Here is a 6000-nt window from a genome sequence, read left to right on the forward strand (position 1 = left end):
CACACTGGGCATATGTGTCTACGTGCATGCATGCCCAAAATGAGTACAAAGGGGGAGAAGGGATTGCAGAGTTGCCATCCCCTCTGGGGGGGGCTAATTTCTCTCTTTCTGTCTCTCTGGCAAGCACATGCACCTTATAGCAAAAGATCCCTAAAGAAAAAATTTTAAATGGGAAAGGCCGGCAGGTGGTTAAGGGCACTGGACTCTCACATGGCCAACTGCAGTTCGAGACCTGGAGACTTGTTTTCTCACTTTCCATCTCTCACTTTCCCTCTCTCTCTCTCACTCTGTCCCTCTCTGGTCAAATTAAAAATAAATAGATAAATAAATAAATAAATGTTAAGTAAAATCATTGTTTACGAAAAAAGAAAGCAAAATTTTAAAAGTTCCAGACAATGGGCCCAGCAGGTGGCATGGTGGTTAAGGGTGCTGGACTCCCACATGGGCAACCGCAGTTTGAGTCCTGGACCTGGTGGCTTGCTTTCTCACTTTACATCTCTCTTACTCTCCCTTACTCTGGCCCTCTCTGGTCAAATTAAAATAAATAAAATAAAAATAAAATAATTCTCAAAAAGTTCCAGACAATATTAAGATCATATTTTTTACAGTTTCAGCAGTGAAGGTATATTACGTGAGGGCTTTACTTTTTGTGTTAGTATGTTCTAAGAGGAAGCTAGGGAACCAGCAGATGGCGTAGTGGTTATGTTGTCAGACTCCCATGTCGTCGGCCATGGCTCAAGTCCTGGGCCAGGCGTCTTAAAACTCAAGCTGGGCACGTGTGTGTGCATGGCCAAAATTCTAAGAGACTGGAGGAGAAAAGGATTGCAGCATGACTATCCCCCCAGGGGGTGATTTATTTCTTTCTGTCTCTGGTAAGAGCATGGACCCTATAGCAAAAGTCTCTCTAAAAAAAAAGAAAAACTAGAAATTTGTCCCATCAGAGTTACCTGAATATATCCTCAGTGATTTTCAGTAAATTAGTCTTATCACAACAGAATTAAAACAGTATTAACTTGCAATGTGGAAGGAAATTGGGGTCATTGCAAAAGGCATCATGTTAATTATGAATTTTGCTTCCTTCACCCATCACACTAAAGACTTGCCCCTTTGGGACCAGCAGTTAGCGTAATGGCTATGTCGCTGGACTCCCATGTAGTCGACTGTGGGTCAAGTCCTGCACCCGGGGGCTTAAAACTCACGCCAGGCGCATGTGTGTATGTGCCCAAGATCCTGAGAGGAGAATGGAGAAGGGATTGCGGCGTGACCATCCCCCTGGGGGATGATTTCTCACTTTCTGTCTCTGTCTCTGTCTGTCTGGCGAGTGCACGCGCCCTATAGCAAAAACCTCTCAAAATAAATAAATAAATAAATAAAGACTTGCCCCTTCACAGCTGATGGCCAGTGTGCATCCTGTTACCTGGTTGGCTTGGGATATGCAGATAAAATGCAGAGTGCCAACCAGGAACATACTGGAATTCAGGCAAGCGTTACCAGGTTCTGGGACTGGAATGCCAGAAACATGCTATGACTCAGCTCATTAGTTCATTGAACAAACCCTGCTGTGGCTATTTCTGATGCTGTTTAAACCCGGGAATGAGCCACAGTAGTGGTACCGAGGCTGGCTGGAGGGTCCCGGGACCGCCACTGCAGAAGGAGCGGACCCTTCAGTTTCCAGCCACCTGCAGATGGCCGTCCTGGTCACTGGCCCCGAGGATGGTCACACCCTCGGCCTGCTGTGGCCTTGCTCTTGGTCAGATTGTGCTCCTCTCCACGGCCCGCCATTGCCTTTTTTTATTTTTATTTTTTTTTTAAGTTTTTGTCATAGGATGTGTGCGCTCGCTGGAGAGATGAGAGACAAAGAAGTGAGGAATCACCCCCAGGGGCATGGCCACTCTGCAGTCTCATCGCTTCTCTTGGAATTTTGGGCAAGCGTGCACACACATACCTGGCGTGTAGCCGCTGGGTCCGGGACTTGAACTGTGGTTGGCTGTGTAGGAGTCCCGCACCCCCGCCTGCTGGCCCGCCATTGCCTTTTTGTAAAATGAATGGTCTAGATGCAGGTATGTGACATCTCGCTGCTCTATCTTGCATCATGCGATTCTGGTTACAGAAATGTCCTGGTGAAGTGAAAACAGAAAGGCCAGATCTACGAGTCCAGGGACTTTGAAGCTGTTGTATGCACGGCAGTCATGCTTAGCATCATGGGGAAGGTTGGCCAGAGACGCCTGTCTGGCCTGGGATGGCGCCTTCTGTGATGACAGGTGCTAAAAAGGAAATGTTTCTGAAGGTGTCTCATGTGACACTTCTGCCCTGTCTCTCTTACTTCTTCCCACCCAGAAGCCTTGATCCCACGGGCGCTTCTTCCTGTTGTAAAAAAGCAGTCATCTGGCTTGTCTTTCCGTGCACAGCCGTCTCGTACACAGCAGCAGGCGCGGCTGGAGTGGGACCCCAGAGGACGGGACTATCCCGGGCGCTAGGAAAGCCAGCAGGACCTGCCTCCTCGTGTCTGTCCATCCTGATAAGCAGAATGGACAGTTGTCAGTCTGCCCTTGGGAAAGGTACTAGCCACACCCACCCCTTTCTCCCTCTGCAGAACTGCACTGAGCCGGGGCGCAAAAGTCACCGTGCACTCTGCGGGAAGCCAGAACCCAGCAACCCCACCCTGCCCTCTCTGACCAAGCTCTCCACTCCCTCAAAAGAGGGGACAGGAGCGTGCAGTTGTTTTGTAGTTTTATCTGTTTTTATAAACAGGTAACAAAGGGAGAACTGAAGTCCAGACCCACCCAGTGAGCAGACCAGCACTTTACAGTGTAATATGCACTCACAGTCAAATGAGTTTTCATTCTGAAACTGCTGGCGTGGGTATGAAGGGACAGCTGCGGGGCAGCTGGGAGCCCAGCGAGGGAAATGCAGTGGGGGAGCCTGGAGCTGAGTTTCGGCCAGGAGCCAAGCAGGGGAAAAGCCCTCCCTTGGACAGATGTGCGTCAGTCCTAGGGCTCCTGGGCACACACATGTCCCTGCCCTGTCTCAGGCCCTCATGTCCACTCCCAGGACTATACAGCTGACCCCAAGCTGGGCGAGAAATTAGCCATGCCAAGTCCAGGGCCCACTGACAAGTCTCAGCCCACACCCCAAACGGAGTCTATTCCCCAGACAGCTGTGTTCTTGGTAATTCTGAGTCCAGACCTATCTCCCGACGGAGCCTAGCTGTGTGGAAGAGCAGTGAGCCTCAGGCCTGAACTCTGAACTCAAGACGGGTCCACTGGCTGGCAGCTCCTGGTTGAGGCCGGCCAGAGAAGAGCAGGTTGGAGCCCTAGGGCAGGCCCCAGGCTGCCCATCTGAGAGGAGGCGACCACTCCTGCTGCTTCTGGCTTTGCCCAAAGACTATTACCTATGTGGGCTGGGTGGGAGAGCAACTGCAGAAGGGAGCTGGGCTGCGGCTGGTCTGGCCTCTGCCCGCATGCTCCCTCCAAGCCTTGTGTCCAGCTCACAGCAAAGCAGCTCGCCCTCCCTGACAGAGCTGGCCTCACGTGCCCAGACGGAGGAGCCGCACACTGGGGAACTAACTCAAGGGCTGGGTTTGCACATGCATGCAAAGGCACGTTGAGAAAGCCGGCACGGGCCTGCCAAGAACAATGGGAACTGCTCCGCTGGCCCCGGAGGCTCTGTGTTGTCTGGATGGGTCAGGGACATGGTGTGCGTGTTCAGGACATGGGAACCGCCTCCACCCTGGCCCTGTGGGATCCTTTTCTTGGTAATTTTCCTGCCTTTTGTTCTGGAAGAAAATCTTAGGAATGATTTACAGCCCGCCTCTTGTGGCTGTGGGTGCAGGGAGGGTCATCAGAGGCCAGAGCCCCGGCCCTACCCAGGGCGGGAACATCGTGTTCCCAACTTGAAACTGCTTGTCCAATCCCTGAGTGCTGGGGGCTCTGGGCAGACTCCAGGCCAGAAAAGATAGGGGTGAGAGAGAACCTCCAGCCTTGTGTAAGGAACAGGCAGGGAAGGAAGGGGGTTTGGATAGATGAGTGATTCCAGAACACTGCCCTTCAGGCCCGGGAGCTGATGGAGAGGAGTCTTCTGTTAGTCCCCAGCCAGGCCACCTGGGAGGGACAGAGGAAATGCTGCCCACCTGCCCACCCTGGGGCTTCCAGCATCTGGAGTTGCAGAGGCACCCCTTGACTTCCTCAGATTCTGGCCTCCTCCTCCTTGGGACAGCCTCTTAGATCCTGGCCCATCTCTGAGGGGAGGTCTGTGCTCAGGGCCCCCCATCCTTCCCCTCCAAACCCCACGCAGTGCTGCCATGCCCTTAGCCCTAACTCCTAACCTCTCAAGTCTCTGCCTCCTGCGTCAATGACCTGGCTTTGTTTTTAGGAAGAAAATATAGGTGACGGATTAGGGGGACCAGCAGATGGCTTAATGGTTATGTTGCTGAACTCTCACATGGCCAACCACAGTTCAAATCCTGGACCTGGTGGCTTCAAATTCACACTGGGCACGTGTGCGTGCATGCCCAAAATCCTGAGAGGAGAATGGAGGAGAAGGGATTACAGCATGGCCACCTCCCAGGGAAGTGATTTCTCTCGCTTTCTGTCTATCTACCTCTGTCTCTCTGGAGGGCACACATGCTCTATAGCAAAAATCTTTTTCTTTTTCTTTTTTTTTTTTTTTTTGAGAGGTTTTTGCTATAGGGCACATGTGCTTGCCAAACAGAGACAGAGAAACAAAGAGACAGAAAGTGAGAAATCATCCCCCGGGGGGATGGCCACGCCGCAATCCCTTCTTCTCTATTCTCCTCTCAGGATCTTGGGCACGCATACACACGTGCCTGGTGTGAGTTTAAGTACCCGGGTCCAGGACCCGAACTGTGGTTGACTACATGGGAGCCCAGCGACACAGCCATTATGCTAACTGCTAGTCCCCAACTCTCTCTTTAAAAAAAAAAAAAAGAAGTGAGGGATTAGGAACTCTGGGTGTCCTCTTCCCCTGCCCACCTTCACCCCCAGGTCCCTGCTCTTGCTCCTGCCCCCTTGTTCAACTCCCTTTAAGGCAAAAACCAAGACATGCCTATGGTTGCCACTCTTCTCCCCTCCGACCCTCACCACAGCCCATAGCCCACAGCCCTTCGTGCAGTCCTCAGGGACTCCCGCTGGCCCAAGCAGTGCTCGCCAGCTCTGGCATCTCAGCAGACCTCACTGTGGCCGACTCCTGCTGCTCACCTTCTCAGGAGACATCCGGCTCTCTTGGCTTATTTCAACCTCTGGAGTGATCTCTTCTATTGCCAGCTTTAAACTTTATTTACTTCTCAAGAGACAATGAGAGGGAACCAGCAGTTAGCGTAATGGCTATGTCGCTGGACTCCCACGTAGTCGACCGCGGTTCGCGTCCCGGACCTGGTGGCTTAAAACTCACCCTGGGCACATTTGCATGCGTGCCCAAGATCCCGAGAGGAGAATGGAGGAGAAGGGATTGCGGCGTGACCATCCCGCCTGGGGGTGATTTCTCGCTTTCTGTCTCTATGTCTCTCTGTCTGGCGAGTGCACGCACCCTATAGAGAAAACCTCTCAAAAAAAAAAAAAGCAAGACAATGAGAGAGCGAGACAGAGATATGTACACTCAACTCAATGGGGTGTCTCACGCCTCCCAGTCACCCAGGAGCACTGGCACACCAAGCATGTTTGGGTTGACCCAGGATTTGAACCCGGCTCCAGTTTCACACAGCAGTGCCCTGCCACCTGCCCCACTGCAGCTGGTCCTGTGGCCAGCTCGAAGCGAGCCTGCAGTTAAATGTTGGTGTGGCCCAGGGCTCCATCTGTCCTCTCTCTGCTGGGAATCTGGGGACAGCACGGCTGTGGGTATTGTCACCATGCTGCTCACGTGGACCTATATCCCCCGCGTGGACACTCCTGAGCTAGGGTCCCACTGCTTCTCTGACCTCCCCACCAGGCTGTGCAGAAGCTGCACAAATACCCTCTCGTTATCCCTCTCCAGTTGTCCCGCTCT

This window comes from Tupaia chinensis, unplaced genomic scaffold (assembly GCF_000334495.1).
Source record: "Tupaia chinensis unplaced genomic scaffold, TupChi_1.0 Scaffold149184_1, whole genome shotgun sequence".
In the NCBI taxonomy this organism is placed as follows: Eukaryota; Metazoa; Chordata; class Mammalia; order Scandentia; family Tupaiidae; genus Tupaia; species Tupaia belangeri.